This window comes from Myotis davidii, unplaced genomic scaffold, assembly GCF_000327345.1.
Source record: "Myotis davidii unplaced genomic scaffold, ASM32734v1 scaffold473, whole genome shotgun sequence".
Classification (NCBI taxonomy): domain Eukaryota; kingdom Metazoa; phylum Chordata; class Mammalia; order Chiroptera; family Vespertilionidae; genus Myotis; species Myotis davidii.
This window is the reverse complement of record NW_006284843.1, coordinates 2,484,981-2,502,749: the sequence shown is the minus strand read 5'-3', so window position 1 is coordinate 2,502,749 and position 17,769 is coordinate 2,484,981. Positions and strand designations below refer to the sequence as shown.

Here is a 17,769-nt window from a genome sequence, read left to right as displayed (position 1 = left end):
ACAGAACTCTTTTTCAATGGAGAAGGGAATTACAGTGACCTGAAACTCTTCTGGAATCTGTCCTGTGGCTTTGGAACCTATGATTTTTTAATGTGGCTACAATGGTCAACCAGCCCTAGCTATTATTACTCGCATCTATATTTATGCTCAGCTGTTAAATGTCTCTTTGAATTAATAATCTGTTAAACCCAAATAATCTTCTTAGGTTAAGTTATCCAATAAATTAACAATATTTTATTATAAATTTAAAATAATTTTTACCTTTTATTGAATGAAAAATAATTCTATCTCCTTAGATATAAAATAAGTAGTGCCATAGGTTTTCCTTTTATACCCATACTAATCTCTTTATATTAAACTAGAGGCCAGGTGCACAAATTCATGCACAGGTGGGGTCCAGCTGGCCCACTTCAGTGGGGCCCATCAGGCCAGGCCAGCAGGGGCGGAGGGGCCACAGGTGGTTGGTGGCTGGCCCCACCCCCGATTGGCATGTTGGGGGCCGATCGGGGGCTTGGCCAGCCCAGGCTGGGGTCGGGGGTGATCGGGGCCTGGGTCAGGCTGGTTGGCTGCCACAGTGCACTAGCCACTGGTTGTTCTGTTTGTTCCAGTCATTCAGCCATTTTGGCTTTTATATATATATAGATTTTTTTTTAATCCTTTGGAAAAAATCCTATATCCAAAAGACCAACATTTTCTTTGCAAGTTTAGTGGAGTGAATGAGTGCTTACCAAAATAAAAAATACTTGTTCAGGACATTGTAATGAATGACAAGGGACAGTCCAGTGCAACTAAATGTCACCGGCCTAGGCACAAGATCTGAAAGTGGATATTTTCTTTTTTTTTCTTTCTTTTTTTTTTGAAAGTGGATATTTTCATATCAAAGATGACTTTATTTGTTGTATAAGGTCTTTTGTACTGTTACTTTTTCTTTTTATTTAACAACTTAATATTTACTGTTATCTCTAGATCAACCAATGATAGCACATCCGTGGTGGATATTTTTTTTAATTTTCATTTTCAACACCCTAATATTTATTTTTTTCACTGTAGACAGATAAGTTACAAATATAATGAAATGGATAATAATCATAGAAAAAGCAGAGGTGACACAGCCAAAGCATGGGCCTCAAAGTCTCTTGGAGCACATTTCACATTCAATTAGATATATATTTGAATTTGAGGTTTGACTAATAAACTCTTTTAAGCTCACAGTATTCTTTAAATCATTATTATTCTTTTCCAAAGTCAGGCCTACATGAAAAATACTGACACTATATAAATCTCTTAGTTTGAATACTAATTAATTGTGATTTCTTTATAAAATCACATAATATTCTTCAATGCCAGTGCCTTTATCGTAAAGGAACTGTGCTGAATGATACACCCTGCAAGCAGGGCATTGGTTCAATGGCTTTCTACCCTTATCAGAAAGTAATTTAAAATCTCTAGGCTGAAATGATTTCTGGACAGAATGCTGTTGGTGGTGATATTTGAGAGTGGAGTTCAGGAATGTAACACTAACCTACTTTCTTAGAAAAGGGTATTGAAGAATAATGAAGCAATGCAAATGTATTTTTCTTAATGAAGTTATCAGGTGAAACTTTGGAATGGAAGTCAGCCTATGAAATAAAATTTTGAATAAAAGTTTAAATTGTAAAAGCTATTTATAAATTCAAATAATAAAAATTATATTAATATTCACATAACTTTTGAATTAACATAAAATTCAATAATATATATACAATTATTTACCCATAATTAAAATGTTTTATAATAATATATTCAGATATGAAATGATATTGAAATATGAAGTTATATTAGCTATTAGTAAAATAAGGATAGAACTTTGAATATTCCTTCCATTTGACAGTTTGTAAAAGTTTGCAATATGTATGTATCATTAAGGCTGTTTCTTTACACTTTAATATGAATGGAAGATTTAGAAAGTTATGGAATTTATTTTATTACTTATCCTAATAATTTAAAACACCATTTTGCAGCAAAGACATCTTAGAATTTTGATTAGTTGAGGATTTAGACTAACCAAATGTAGTTGTCAGATTAGCACTGTTTATTAGAAACTTGGAGAATGCCTATAAAGATCTTTTAAGTAAAAACAGAATGGGAAAACTAGTTGCAATTTCATAAGATTATGTAATATCTTCTTGCATATGCATTTATCAATATTACCTTTATAGAGAATATTTATAAAATGGCTTAATTACATATAAAGCAGGAAAAGTTCTAAATTATTTTAATACAAAATAATTTAAGCACTTTTATTTTCTTCTCTTTATCATTTAAAGTACATCCAACCTCACTTGGAAATTGTAAAAATTGCTCGCCAGGCCCAACTATACTAAACTACCTTTTTCCCATGAATGTTTGTTTTTTTAACCTTTATTATTATTGCCGTGTAGTATTCCATTGTGTAAATGTACCATATTTTTTATCCACCCATCTGCTGATGGGCACTTAGGCTGCTTCCACATCTTAGCTATTGTAAATTGTGCTGCTATGAACATAGGGGTGCATATATTCTTTCTGATGAGTGTTTCCAGTTTCTTAGGATATATTCCTAGGAGTGGAATTACTGGGTCAAATGGGAGTTACATTTTTAATTTTTTGAGGAAACTTCATACTGTTTTCCACAGTGATTGCACCGGTCTGCATTCCCACCAGCAGTGCATGAGGGTTCCTTTTTCTCCACAGCCTTGCCAACACTTGTCCTTTGTTGATTTGTTGATGATAGCCATTCTGACAGGTGTGAGGTGGTATTTCATTGTTGTTTTGATCTGCATCTCTCAGATGATTAGTGACTTTGAGCATTTTTTTCTTATGTCTCTTGCCTTTCTGTATGTCCATTTTGGAGGAGTATCTATTTACATCCTTTGCATTTTTAAATGGATTGTTTGTCTTCCTTTAATTAATTGTATGAGTTCCCTATATATTTTAGAGATTAAGGATTTTTAACATCTATATTCATCAGGGATATTGGCCTGTAGTTCTCTTTCTTTGCCATGTCTTTTTTGGTTTTGGAATTAGAGAAATGCTGACTTCATGGAAAGAGTCTGGAAGTCTTCCTTCCACTTGAACTTTTTGGGATAGTTCAAGAAGAATGGGTGTTAGTTCTTTGAATATTTGGTAAAACTCTTTTGGGAATCTGGACAAGGGCTTTGGTTTGCTGGGAGGTTTTTTTTTTTTTTTAATATTTTTATTACTACTTCAGTTTCATCAGTAGTTATGAGCCTACTCAGGTTTTCTGATTCTGATTGAGTTTTGGAAGGTTGTATTTTTCTAAGAATATGTCCATTTGTCCAGGTTGCCCCATTTGTTGGACTAAAGTCATTCATATTATTTTTTTAATGATTCCTTGTATTTCTGTGGGGTCAGTTGTTACTTCTTTATTTCTGATTTTATTTGGGTCCTCTCTCTTTGTTTCGTAGAAAGTCTAGCTAGAGGTTTATCAATCTTGCTTATCCTTTCGAAGAGCCAGCTCTTGTTTTTATTGATCTTTTGTACTGTTTTTTTTGTTGTTGTTGTTTATTTGTTTGTTTGTTTTTTGGTCTCTACTCATTTATTTATTTACACTCTGATCTTTATTATTTTCTTTCTTCTACTTATTCTGGGCTTTTATTGCTGTTCTGTTTCTAATTCTTTAAGTTGTAGTGTTAGATATCTTACTACCAGTTTTTCTTCTTTTCTGAGGTAGGCATGTAGTGCTATGAGCTTCCCTCTCGGGACTGCTTTCACTGTGTCCCATAGACTTTGGATTGTTGTGTGTTCATTTTCTTTGTTTTCCAGGATGTTTTTAATTTCTTCTTTGATCTCTTTGGTAACCCATTCATTGTTTAAATGCACACTAGTTAGCCTCCATGTATTTGGTTGTTTTTGAGCATTTTTTATTGTAGCTGATTTCTAATTTCATGCTATTGTGGACTGAGAAGATGCTTGATATGATTTCTATCTCCTTGAATTTGTAGAGACTTAGCTTGTGTCCTAACATATGATCTATCTTTGAAAATGGCCCATGTGCACTTGAGAAGAATGTATATTCTATAGCTTTGGGGTGGAATGTTCTGAAGATGTCAGTTAGTTCCATCTGTTCTAGAGTGTCATTTAGGATTGCTGTTTCCTTGTTGATTTTTTGTCTATAATATTTATCCAGTAATGTCAGTGGGGTATTAAATTCCCCTACTATGATTGTATTATAGTCAATCTCTCTCTTGATATCCTCCAGAAGTTTGTATTGGGTGCTCCTGTATTGGGTGCATATATGTCAACATATATATGCACCCAATACCAAAGTCAGAAGTCAGAAAATGAAGTGTCATTCGCTTCAGCTGACTTTTAGTGCCCCGTGGGGGCTGGCTTAGGACCCCACTCTTCTGTCTGCCAATTCTGGGCTTTCTGTTAGATATTTAGTTGCTAACTTGCCAGGCACTGTCTTTTGGTTTTTAGCAACCTCCTTGAAGCTCCAAATGATCTGCTGGTCCACTGCTCTTGTCTGTCTCCATAGGCCTTGGCTTCAAGCAGGAGGGGCCGATCTGCCCTCTTTACCTGTCTGCCACCTGTCTTAAACACTCAAGAGTCTGTTTCTGACAGGGCTTTAGATGCAGTTGGTGTTGTTTCATTTTCAGGGACTGTGATGGGTGTTTTTTCCTGTCCCAGAACTACTACTCTGCCAGTGGCCCAAAATGTTATTCTGCCCTTTGGTGGATGGAGGTCCTTGTGTGGTCCAATGGAGTCAGATGGGACTCTGGAGTTTTTATCAGTCTAGTTCCTGGAATAGTGGGGAGTGGGGGGTTAGGGGGAGACGGATGGCCCCCCACACCATCACTGAGGGCTCCCTGAGACTATTCAGACCTGCCAGCTTGGCCTCTGCCTTTGTTTCCTCAGTAAAGCTCAAAATGCAGGGTGTAGCAGGCTGTCTCACAGTGGGCAGGTGCTGTTTTTTATTTTCCTTTACCTGCCCTTTGGGTGTTTGGAGGACGTAGCTTCTCCCAAGGGAAATGGCCATTTAAACCGTATGAATGACCGAACCAGGACTCCTGGCTACTACTGCTTTTTTAGGTTTCCCTGCCCTGCTTCCCTCCCCACCTGTCCTCAGGCACCTCATGTCCATGCCTCTCTCCCTGCAACATTGCCTGGGGTGTGTCGTTGCAAGTGGAAACTCCTGTGCTGTAGGTTTAGAGATTTTAAAAGGGGGGGGGTGTCAAAACCACAGCTTTCTCCCCCACTGGCTCTGTTCTGCTGAGCCTAGCCGCCGCTGCTGCCAGCAGTCTTGCTGCCTTTCATAGCTGCTTGTATATATGATACGGGCGATGCGGGTAGCGCCACTGCAGGCGGGTGTGTGTGCTCCTGGCAACCCCCCTCTCGTGATCTCGCCCTTCCTCCTGGTCTAGGTGCCTTATGTTCTTCCTTGTGATAAGTCACCTCCTCAGCTGGACCACAGTTGGAAATCGATGAATGTTCTCCAATTTAGTTGTATTTCCAGTCTGCCCCTTGGACTAGGTACCCAACAGCTCTGCACGTTCAGCCGTCATTTTCTCCTCTGCCCAACTATATACTAAACTATTAACATGGTCGGAAGCTATATGTTTTTACTTGGAGGATACTATTTGTTTTTATTAAAACTCTAACAGTGATTTCAAAATTGTGTTGATTACACTAACATCTTAGAATTTCAGGGGTGTGTGAAATGCTTTTATGTGATTTGCCCTCTACTCAGAAAAAAAAAAAAAAGGAACTGATTTTACAGTGAAATTAATGTAAACTATTTTTCAGAGAATTTATATTGAGGCTTGCAGACCCCTGGTGACCATTTAGTCACATAATGGTGCTATTTACTAAGAGTCATTCAGGGACCTTAAAAAGTCTGCTGAATTATATATAAGTCAATAACTCTGCAATTGACTAACACATATTTGTGTTTAATTTTTTGGTAAATATAAAAACCAAAAAGAGTGAATATTTAGATGTTTTGTAAGTTATAACTAATTGTCAAACAAAAATTTTAAAAGTTGTTCTTGAACAGCTAATTATTATTTATTTGTATACATTTTCCCTAAGAGATTATTTGCTTCTTGGTCAGTTGCTTTTCTACACCTAGAATCTCTGAACTATCTTTCTACAATGATCTTCATATATATATTTTTTTTATGTTACAGCAAAAGCAAGCATTTTGCACTAAATGGTACAAAATAGCAAATCCAACCTGGGTGGGGCACAGTAGCTGCATTCAATGTTTACAACAATGCTGAAGACTAACTTCCCTCCTCCCTATTTATCTCTGTCATCGCAATCAAACACTGTCCTGTTGGTTAGAAGGGCCAGAAGAATTATCTACTGATTTATATCATCTGTTTTAGTAATAAGCTGAGAAATTACACCGCAAAAAGCTTAGATAAGTAAGAGAAGGCTGAATATCTCTTCTCAGTAATGAATAATCTATAAGTTCCCATCCTTCTGAATCATGAAATGCTTATGCAGCAATTCTGCTACAGACACTGTCGGGTTCAGCATTCACCAGGCTCACATAGACAGGGTCTAATTGGAGAGCCTTTAACTAACTTCTTCCTTTGCTTCTCCACATTTCATAGACAGTGCTTGAAAACAAACACATACCACAGAAAAACAATCATGCATGTAATCTGATCATTTTAATGTTATTCAAGCTAGCATAACCATATATTGCAGTTTGTTTTTACTTGTTTTTTTCAGAATTCCGTCTTGTCTATTAATTTTCATCCTAGACAAATGTAGCATGGTTTAGATATCAACCCAAAAGACAAAACAATATTTGGAAATATTTTTATTTTCTTTGAATATGTTGAATATGTGTGTAGAAAAACATACAGATATATTGAAACAAACCAAGTAGCTATTACATATCCAAATGAGAGAGCCTTCAAAATTATCCTGTTCTAAAATTGTATTCATAGTGGATTTTAGGTCAAATGATGGACTAAATATATACTGAACTGTCTGTTGCTCAAAATTTGTTAAGATTTTTATGTTTACAATTTCATAAAAATTCCCAAAAAACATTAACCATAATAATAAAAATAAGTATTATTATATGAAAAATGAAGCATTTCTCATGAACCATAGGCAACATAAGTGAGGCTGACAAGTAAACAAGCATATGAATAGCTTATCAAATGACAAGTATACTTTTCTGAAATTATAAAGTAAGATAACAAGTGTTAATAGAATATTAAGAAAGGCAGACATTTATTCACTACTAGTAATAAATAGTATAAATCAGTGTTTTAGAGATATTTCTGGATTTTCTTTTTATGAAATTAGTATATGTTTTGAAGCTTGTCTCTAAGACACAATCCCCAATGGGTTCATGGGGATGTTCTCAGCTTGTTTGTAGGGCAAAAATTGGAAAAAACTGAGCCACCATCATAAAGAAAAATATTAATAAAATGTTTTATGTCCATATACAGCAATGCTATTTATTATGCTTAAACCATAAAACCGAGTTTTAAAAAAATCAGAAAACTATTTAGCACTATTTGGTTCAGATAAGCAAAATTATAAATCAAACTAATATATTTTTCAAGTATATTCTTATTTGAAGGTATACATTAATATATTAATAAGATTTCTTATTTGAAGTATGGGAGAGAATAGTATTGGGGTAGAGGCAAGAAGAGGAAAATAATTAAATGTAATAGTAATAACATTTCACATATTTATAATAATGATATGCCATGAGCTAAAGAATTTTATTAACTCAATACTCAATATAAGGACCATAATAAACAAATTAAATATCAATAAATTAAACATTGATGTTTAGTCTATAAAAAGATTTTCAGTATAGGGCATCCACTAAAATATGCACTCACACTCAGGGTAGAGAGAGTGAAAGAGACAAAGATAGAGAGATGTGGTATATTTTACATAGCATATGTTTAACATAGCAAACTTGTTTCTGGGAATGGGTTTAATTTCTAAAGTGTCAGTGTTTGCTTCGAAATTACTAGATAAGTGTCCTCTTTCTGGGGAAAATAAAGACTTAGTAGTGATACAACTATTGTTTCAGTTATGTAGAAATAAAGACTAATGTGCTGCTGGAATTCAATCTGAGATATAAAACTAAGTTAAATAAAGGGAACTCATCTAGGTCTCAAAAGGATTATTATGCAACACATGATTTCACCACACAACAACAACAAAAAAAGGAAACAAAACAAGAAACCCTACACATAGAGATAAATTATCTTAAATATTGGTGATATGTAATCTATCTGATAGTTTGAATAGCTAACAGAATGGAATGTCTTAATAAAGAAGAAATACTAACTCTAAAAGGACCATTTCAGGTTATAAGTTTGGTGACTTTGGGCAAATTGGAAGAGACAGTACTTTGAGGAAATAAGACTGTGAGATCTTCTCCCAGTCATAGAGCAGACAGGATGGCTTGCAGAACTCGGGACCAAGAGACTGCTGAGCCATGAGATTCCCACAAAAGTAGAGCCAGTTCTGTTCCTTTCAGATCCCAATGACACAGCACAATCAGTTTTTTTACAGTAACTATGAAGTGAAGAAGTATTCATGGCAATATAAGTTCATTTTTCCAACCCCAAAAGAGAACATATCTGACTATGTGATGAAAAACTGAGGATTATAGTGGGTGTTTATACAAAAAAGCAAACCTGCATCTCCCTCTATCTTGTGGGGCTCTTGGGCAAGTAGGTGTCATGAGATAGCCATCTATATCAATAAAAGCCTAGGTGGCTCAGGACCTCCTGCATGACCTCATCACAAGATGGCTGCCACCAGATGGCCGCCACAAAGATGGCCGCACACACAGTGGAGGCGGGGCCCAGTGGCCACTCCATGCGGTGAGGCCTCGGGGTCCCGCAGCTCTGCGTGGCCGGTCCTGGCGTCTATGCTGCCTCATGTGGAGGAGTCGGGTCCCAGCAGAGGAGGCAGGTCGAGGCAGAGAAGGGCAGTTGGGGGCGATTGGGCTGGCAGAGGAGGGCAGTTGGGGGCCATCAGGCCAGCAAGGGAGCAAGGGGGTGATCAAGCTGGCAGGCAGAAGAGGTTAGGGGCAATCAGGCAGGCAGGCAGGCAAGCGGTTAGGAGCCAGCGGTCCCAGATTGTGAGAGGGATGTCCGACTGCCGGTTTAGGCCCTATCCCACAACTGGCAGTCAGACATCCCCCGAGGGGCCCTAGATTGGAGAGAGTGCAGGCCAAGATGAGAGACACCTCTCCCATGCACTAATTTCATGCAGCAGGCCTATAGTATCCATATAATTTAGAAGGAGTCTGGAATAAAGAAAAGCAGTGTCTTGCATACCATGTGAAATTTGAGTAAACAAATTAAACAAAAGCAAAATGAAGAAGTAAACTATTTTCTTTCTATACACCATTAATACCACCATTTTCTTTTGACTATGAAATAGCATGAAAAAGTATCCCCAGGTATTCTGTCTCTCCAAAACTTGTGGCTAGGTGTAGGAAAGTAGGCCTGAAGAGACCTCTCCATTGGCTAAGTGTAACAGCACTGAGAGTGACTAGAGGACAAATGTAAGGACAAGTAAATTGTTGGTGTGTTAGTCCCTTCCAAGCCTAGAAAAGAGAGAAAAAAATAATGAAGGGGAAATATGTAATTGACTGATTAACCACTAGAAAAGAAGAAAAAAGTAGAGAAAAAGAGGGAGGCGGGAAGAGAAAGGAGAGACAGAGACAGAGAGAACTGGTTTGACCTCATGTTGACAATAATTTTCTAATAAAAGCAGAAATTGGGACCCAATACCTAAGTATATTTTGAAAATAAAGTTTTCCTTCGGCAGTCTGTGTTTGCAGACTATGACCTCTGTACCTGCTCTTCCAGTGAAGACGCCTCAGTACATTAGTGACCACCTTATAAAGTCAGTGTCACTGTATAAAAGCAGTACTAGCACGTTGCACCTAATGCTTTCAGAATATTTGAACAAGAAAAAATACTAAGAAAAATGCCTAAAAGAAGAAGAATGGGAAAAAGATAGCTGTCCATATTTTAATTTTGGAATAGGGTGACTTGCAAGGTGGTAGAGATGCCATGCATGTCTGCATGAGTAAAAGGAATAGGGAAAAATTGTATATGATAGCCACTACCTAGACTGCAGTTATTAACCTTTTAGAAGGAGAGGGAATAAAGTAGATGATTTCTCAAAGTACAATCTAGGGCTGTCATTCTATCATACTATGGCTCTTTGATGTCAGAATGCAATCCGGAACTTTTGAAGTATATTAGAAAACCCAGTATAACTTGCTGTCTCCTGGGCCACAAGCCAACATGAGGCTTATGAAAGGAAGTGTCAGGGATGGCATTCGCTAAGGATGCAAAACTCACCCAAAGAAATAGATGAAGGATACATTAAGAAGGGAAGTAAATAGTGGAGATGTAAGAAACTCAGGCTGAAACAACCTGAATTAAGATGGTGTATAAGGAGTTTGCTTATCTGGTTTTATCCACTTCAGTTTACCTGAATTTTGAATGTTAATAGACAAGTACTTTTCAGATACAGTATGAAAAACTATAGAACTGTGTCTAGAGGAATGTTTTAAAATAGAGTGCTATGAAGAAAAACACTTTATTAAGAATATAAATCCTGGAAATAAAGTGTGTAAGGGGGTGGGGAGAGAGAACGGAAGAGAAAATGCAGACATATATATGGGGACACTGGCATCATGAATCCTTCAAATGAATGTTATTTGAATATTATTCAGCCTTAAAAAAATGAAATCCTTCAAATGAAATCCTTCAAATGAGTACCTACAGTAAACTAGGCATAAGGTAAATATTCTGCAAATAAATTAGTAAACAGGAAAAATTCTTTCTCTTCCAAAAGCATGTATACAATAGTCAATGCTGATCATATGTATCCCCTACTTTCCCTGCACTCCTCTGTATTGCAGTGGAGCTGATGCTCACAGAGAGCATTTCCCTGGCTCCCACATCACCAGGCTCCAGTCTAGGTCCTGTCACAGAGAGAAGTGGGGAGAGAGAAGCTAGGATATTCCTTGCCCTCTTTCTCTACTTCTGGCCATATTTCTAATGGTGGCTGCAACTCTTCAATGGTTCTCACTTCTTCCAGATGGTCCCTCTGCACATGATCCCGTATGAGACCTCGGACTCACAACACCATCCTATGCATGTGTTTAGCTCTCATCTTGTCATCTTGTCATCCTGGATTTGGGGCTCTCCACGTTTTTCTTTGGTTTCTCAAGAGTTCAATTGCTACTAATGTCTTGGTAGCCTTACTATATAGTGTGTGGCTTCTCAGCATTTCAAAAACCTCTATTAAACTATGTCCTGTAGAATCTGTTTTCCTGCCTTCACCCCAAATGATCCACTGCCTAATACAGTGGGATTATAGAGGATCTAGGATGATATAGACACATTTATTACTGAGTCCTATCTTATTCTTGGGTCAAAGAAATGTCTTAAGTCAACTGGCATTTATGCTGGCACTGATGAGTGGGCATCAGCCAGTTACAAGGAAAGGAAGATTTTAGACTTGGCAATAGCATTCTCAGTTACTGCACACACCTGTGTGTGTATGTGTATGTGTGTGTGTGTGTGTGTGTGTGTGTGTGTGTGTGTGTATAGTGAGAGCATTTAAGTTCTACTCTCTTAACATATTTTATGTATACGATAGATTGTTAAGTATAGTTGACCTATTGTTCATTAGATGTCTAGAACTTATTCACCTTATAAGTTTGTACTAACATTGCCCATTTCCCCCAGCCCCTAGCAACCAACATTCTATTCTACTTTTTGTCTAAGTTCAACCTTTTCACATTCCACATATAAGTGACATGATGCAATATTTGTCTTTCTGTGTCTGGTATATTTCATTTAGAATGATATCCTACAAGTTATTTTGCATTGTCAGAAATGACAGATTTTCCTTTTTTTTTTTTAAGGCTGAATAATATTTAAATTTAGCTGTCAGGTTCCAAGAGCTGTGGAGATGTTAGGCAAGACTAGAAGAGGAATAGATACAATGCAAGGTAGGCAAGTGAGGAATTTGAATAATGAGAAGGGGGTGAGGCATGGACAGGTAAGGATCTTTGAATTTTTCCTCAATAAGGAAGTGAAGAAATGTTAATGCTTATTAATCACTATAAAATCTGTTATAATCTTTTCTAATATTCATCTTTCATTTTCTTCCTCCAGATAACTAATGGCTCACAACATCACTCATTCAGATATTCAAATATCACCTATTCATTTCTTCATTCTGTTTAAATCTCAAACTCCACCCAGCATGACCTATTTCTCTTCCTGGCTATTTTTCATCTTTGTTTAATTCCTATAATCAATAATAAAGCAGATTATTTTTTACTCTATGCGCTTTGCTGCTCTGTTTCCAAGATCATATCACTGACATAAAAATATAGTAAAAATTTAATAAATATTTAATTCAGTCTAATTAAATTATCTTCTAATTCTTTTCTTTCTGACAGTAATTTGAATGAGCTATTACCACTAAGTACTTATCCTTTGAAACAAAAACAAACAAACAAAAACAAAACGAAGCCACAGTTAACTTTAAGTAGAATCTACATTAATTGATTCCATAGAGATATTGCTTCCCTATGAGGTGATCTATAATATGCCAACAGCTTTCCTTGTCAGCCACAGGAATAGTATCTGTCTGTCTGTCTGCCTGTCTGCAGAGGCTGCAGCTCTCTCTAACCTGAAATTCCCTACCTCTGGGCTCTTTGCCATGTTACATGAGGGCCCCAGAAAGAGTTTCCCTTGTGTGAGATTTGTACTAAAAATGGGCTCCCTTTTTATATAAGGCCTTAATATTTCCTGTGTCATCCCAATAAATATTCCTTGGAAACAATTTTGTGTAATCAGTTTGGCTTATTCCCAAAATAGACCCAAAGACAGAGATGTGTATGCAGAGATGTTCTACAACAAACGGAATTTTATTTAATATATTATGAACATTTTAATAACTTCAAATATTCTTGCAAAATACTATTTTACTGTTAGACATTATTCTATAACCCAGAGGTATTGAGCCATGTTATTAGGGATGGTGTCTGTGAGGAACACCTGAAGCAGGATTGGGAGAGAGGAGGAAGGAATTGGGTGCAGTAGGAACAGTATCTTCAGACCACCCTGGAGAGGGTCTGAGATGAGGAGGGCCCTTCAGAGAAGTCCTGAATCAAGGCACAGGGCTGGCCACCTGTAGTCCCACCTCAGTCATCTTGAGCCATGGCCACTCCCCAGGGAGGGATTCTTATATATTGGGTGACTCAACGCCTTTAGTCAAAGGCATTTCTACCAGTTGTCATCACCCAACACTCCTGGTTTCTAATGGTGTGAGTGTGACGTGGGTGCACACCCAACATCCATCACAAACTTCATACTTATTTATGGGATTAACAAAAGAAGGAAAAAAATAGAAAGAAATTAGAGGATTCCTTTCTCAGAGGTAAATAAAAGAATAGGTATAAAATGGAACAGATAGATCAAGACGTTACAAATATAAGATACCATAATAACTTATTATTTTATCTAGGACATATAAATAATTAGTTAATATTCGTGTGTGATCTTAGAAAAAAGCAAAGTCCTTTTCTGTTGAAATAAGGGATTGTTAGTATGATATGTTTGAAACAAATATATTTTTTTTCACAGTCATTAGTGAATACTTCACTTGAACTTATTATTGCTTTATAATCATTATATTCAAAATGACAACATTTAAAAAAAAACAATAAGGAAAATAAGAATACATAACCCCACTACCCAGATGATGCTTGTAGCACTGGTTATAATTCTTTCAGAATGCTAACTAGCAGTGTCTGTCTGTCTGTTTCTCTCTCTTTTTTACAAGCACTATATATACAATATATATATACACATTGGACATTCACCTACACTATTTTTATCATATTATATATTTGTTGTCATTTTATTTACTACATCATGAACATTTTAAGTACTTCAAATATTCTGATAAAATATGATCCGATTGGTTGCACATCATTGTATTACATAGATGCATCTTAATTTCTATGTTCCACAAGATTATCATTATTCATTTAACTGATAAACTACTGCTTTTGATATAGACAGACAACACTATAAACCCTTTTATTTTTTTCTTAAGCCTTGGGCAGGTTTTCCTGAAACTACTGCTTTTGATATAGACAGATAACACTATAAAACCTTTTATTTTTTTCTAAGCCTTGGGCAACTTTTCCTGAAATCCAGTTACTGCGGAATATATGACAACATATTTTACATGACATGTTTATAATTTCTCAATATGTTTCTCAGCATGTTAGGAGGCTTTGAGGCAGTATATATCTTTGAAGGTAATTAACACATTATAATGTTGAACCACTTAAACATGATTATTTGTATTTCATATTTGGTTGGATCCAATTTTTCATTATTAAAGAAACTCAGCAATTATTACCAAGTTCCCTAAGAGAGAATAGTACTTAAATCTTCCTTTACATAACTGAGAATTATTGGGTATAATGTTCCTTTTGCTTAATTTAAATCTTTCATTTAATAAATGCACAATCTTTAAATATTTAATTCTGGGTAACTTGTCAGCACATGTATTGCTATTGAAGTCACCATAACAGGGGGTAATTAAATAAATTGGTGATGCATTAGATAGATTCTTAACATTTTTTACAGTAAACTCGTTTTGTGTAGTAATAAGCTTTGTCATTACAAATGAAATGCACCACCTGGCACAATTAGAGTTATGCCTCTTATTTTTTTAGTAAGTCTCAAAGTTGTAGTGGAATGTTATATTTGCATTGTTTAGCTCAAGCAAAATGCTAGCACTTGATTCAAAAATGTCTTTCATACTGGGTCTAGGCTCATTTAATATATCATATTCTAGTTAGGTGCTATGAACATTTTAAAGATAATACAGGTTGATAAAATTATGGCCAAAGTATCATATATCTATCTATATCTATATCTATATCTATGGCTAATTTTCAGGTTAAAGTACTTAAACCATGTAATCCTGTGAAAACTAGAATGCTATATTAAAATATAAGCTAATACAATTAATCATGTAATTTATTAAACTATCTAAAGGCAAAATTTTAATAATATTCAACCACAGCATATAAATTATCCTTCCAACAAACCATGGACAAATGGGAGGAAATCTTAAAGGAATGGTCTACTCAATGGCCTTTATTAATGAACTTGAGAACAGCTCTTTGCAGGATGAATATAGCACTGTAGCCATTAAACTTAAAACAATGATTATTCCAGTACAATTGTCAAAACTACATATAGTAAATCTCGCAACTATAAAACAGGTTACTAAGTGTATATCATTATCTATCTCCTAAATTTCATTAAACCTACTGAAAGGAATTTTAAAGATAGGACAGGCTGTTCGAGGGAATAAGGAGGATCCATGGGGAAGGAATGCACATGAGAAGGGCAGAAATAGCTCCAAGCCACCAAAATGCTTATCATACTCTCACAGAGGATTGGGAAAAATCACAAGATACCAGGAAGAGGGAAACATTTTCACAGAGGATAGAGGAATGTTGCAAGATAAGGAAGAGAGAAATAGGGGGGCACCACATGGGCTTTGACCTTCGAAACTGATACTATGTAGCGGAATGACCAATGCGGAAAGCATTGAGGTCCTAAATTAAGGAAGGGTCCAATTAGAAAGGGTCATGTTCAGACAAGGAGCTACAGCCTTTACTATAAACCGAAGACAAAGGGACCCAAGACAGATTTTTTAGTTGTTTTTTTCCCCATTTGAGAAAGAGAGAGAGAGAGAGAGAGAGCGAGAGCGAGCAGGTTTTTCCTATTTTGGGACCGGTTCCCAGAGGGTTCCCCTTTGGGGCCCCCTCCCAGAGAGAGTTTGTATATGCTTACAGAAAACTTCCACATTTTTTATTTAGTATCTTTTAGTCCGCAAGTTTATTCTTCAAACTTCGTAGTGGTAACTGAACAGTGAGCCGAGGTTCTTTCCCAGGTTGTGTCTCACGACACTGCAGAGTGATCTCTGCAGACCAGACGATTTAAGCAAAGTGTGGAACGTTTATTACCAGCGGATTCAGACTCTGCAAGGAGAGGGGGACCTATAATGGGCTGCCCGTTAAAGCCTAATCGTCCAGGGGTATATATTTGCTACAAGCCTGCTCTAAGCTCTAAGTCTACCCGTGTCCTCACCGGATCGAGTCCCTCAGTTGTTCTTGCCCAGCAATGAACCTGAACTTTTCCTGTTTCTGTGTGTTCTTTCCCTGTTCCTATGCTGAACTTTCTCTGTTTCTATGTGTTCCTACAGCTTGTTGCTACAGGCCCTCCCTTGGTCTCCCATGCCTCCTGCTTTGAGTCTAGAAACATTTTATTATTTCTGCTTGGTTGGTTCCTGTGGTTAGGCTGCTCAAACTGCCGTGTCTGCCCCTGCCTGTGTTTCACCTGCCATTGTTTTCCACTAGACCTCTGCCCTATCTGCCTCTTTCAAGTTAACCTTCTCAATTCTGTCCGCTCCCTCTACTCTGAGCCCTGAGGGGATTAGCGGCAGCCCAGGGGAGAGCCAGTGTGCTTATTAACAACTGCTCTGTTTGCTGTAGTCTTATGTTGCAAATCTCATGAGGCTGGAAGTTGGGAGTTTCTTCCTAAGTGGATGGCACTCAGCCAGGGGCAGGGTTAATGGCGAGAGTGTGGCCCAGTCTTTCCAAATCCATTTCGATCTGAGTATTTCTTCATTCGCCTGTGTGCCCCTGGGAGGAAGGAATTCAGGAGCTTAACTATATTGCTATCTTGGTTGAAACCTAAACTTTTTTTTTTTAATTTGATGACAGGCATTGTGAATTTTAAATTGTTCGTTACTGAATTTTGTTGTCTGACCTCCAACAATTTTGGACTTTGTTCTAATAGACTGTTGACTTGCATGAATATCCTTTTGATCAATCTAGAGGAGAAATCAGCAAACGTTGTGTAAAAGGCCAGCCCTTATCTCGCTTAAGCTTTGCAAGCTATGTGACCTCTATGTCAACTCATCAACTTTGAGGTTGTAGCACAGAAACCTCCATGGGTAAGTAAATGAACAAGAAGAGATGTGTTCCAACAAAGCTTTATTTACTGAATCGGGCAGTAGATGAGATTCTGAACCCTAGTCTAGAGTCACCGGTTTTACAAGAGTAGTTCAGCCCAGTTACTACAGCATGGCTTTTCTTGTATCTCTACTAAATTCCCCATATATTTAATGATATTTCTTCAGTTTGGTTGCTGAATTTGGAAGGATTCATGACCATGTTTGAGGTACAATTGTTTGGTTTACAAATACCTGGCAATTATTCTTTCCTCTGCACACTTTTTGTTTGCTCGCAGAGTTTCACCCTATCCACACAGATCGGTATTCCACCATAGACGCCAGAGGATCCATATGCAGATGTCCAGAGCTCATTCTCACTGCTTATCAGCTTCAATCATTCTAGTCACCTCAACACATAATGTGGAGTGATACTCCAAACTCAACTCCTCAAACAAAAAGTGCACCACGGGTCTTTTGAGTTGGGTTTCCCTGCTCCAGGATTTAGAAATCACCAGCAAGCAAAAAGCCAGAGTGACTGAGTGCTGGGGTCCAACCCCAGCAGGTCCAGGGGTCCCCAAAGGTGTGGAGGGAGTTGGCGAAGAAGGAATGACACGGAGACAGCGTTCAGTTGATCAGCAGCCTTGCCAGGATCTCTAGCCACTATCTCCAGCCAAGTTCTGTGTCCATGTTCTCTTGCTA

The 17,769-nt window shown here is 37.1% G+C and overlaps 1 long non-coding RNA gene across 1 annotated transcript in view; it reads left to right on the top strand.

Annotated features, from left to right (window-relative positions):
• Nucleotides 1-1,119: 1,119 nt before the first annotated feature.
• The window catches only part of LOC107181728, a 21,241-nt gene continuing 4,591 nt past the window's right edge, over nt 1,120-17,769 (top strand). The window contains exons 1-2 of the long non-coding RNA XR_001512432.1: nt 1,120-1,131; nt 4,592-4,594. This is a non-coding gene — a long non-coding RNA (uncharacterized LOC107181728). The remainder of the gene's footprint in view (nt 1,132-4,591; nt 4,595-17,769) is intronic.